This window comes from Saccoglossus kowalevskii, chromosome 11 (assembly GCF_978046115.1).
Source record: "Saccoglossus kowalevskii chromosome 11, keSacKowa6.1, whole genome shotgun sequence".
NCBI classification, from domain to species: Eukaryota; Metazoa; Hemichordata; class Enteropneusta; family Harrimaniidae; genus Saccoglossus; species Saccoglossus kowalevskii.
The window spans coordinates 30,800,824-30,801,535 of record NC_140651.1 but is presented as its reverse complement, the minus strand read 5'-3'; positions in this window follow the sequence as shown (position 1 = coordinate 30,801,535).

The following is a 712-nucleotide window of genomic DNA, read 5'->3' as shown; positions in this document are numbered from 1 at the left end:
TTATTGTAATATTTTTTAGTATAAAAGCAGTGTCCATAGATATCCAGCATCAAAGTATTGTCTTCTATTCTCTCTGTTAATAGTTAAAGTCCTTCTACTAGAAGTGCACATCCAACTCAAACATGACTCAGATATGTTCTGATTTTGTTCTAAATAGTAATAATAGTACACATAGCCCTGAATAAATGTGATTTGTTATATACCACTCTACCAATGCCTAGCTACAATGCTAGTTTTATCAAAGACAGCCGATGATTGGTTGAATAAAAGTGCTGTCAATGTAAACATTGTTGATCGTTTCAGATCTGAGATTATGGGTATTTTCCTGTTCATAACACCTCCTAATGCTTGACATTTGCTGGAATCTAAATGAGTAATGATAAAACTAGTTTTGTAGCTAGGCATTAGTTTTGTGGCATGGTTGTATACATATACAGTTTTTATATGGATATAATAAGATAAACCAGGGAGTGCTGTTGCACTCTATTGTTTTCCCATCCGCCCGATGCCCTTTCCTAAAAGTGTGGTCCGCACTATGCATCAGCCCTTTGTGTTTTTCACACCTCTTGCATACCTCAAGTTGTTGAAGCATGGATACAGCAGAATTTCAAATGTGTGGAGTTGGACTACCACTATGTGTTTAGCACAGTTTTGGGGTTAATGTTTGGTTCCGTAATTATGTTTCTGGACAAAACCCAGAAGAAGAAAGAGA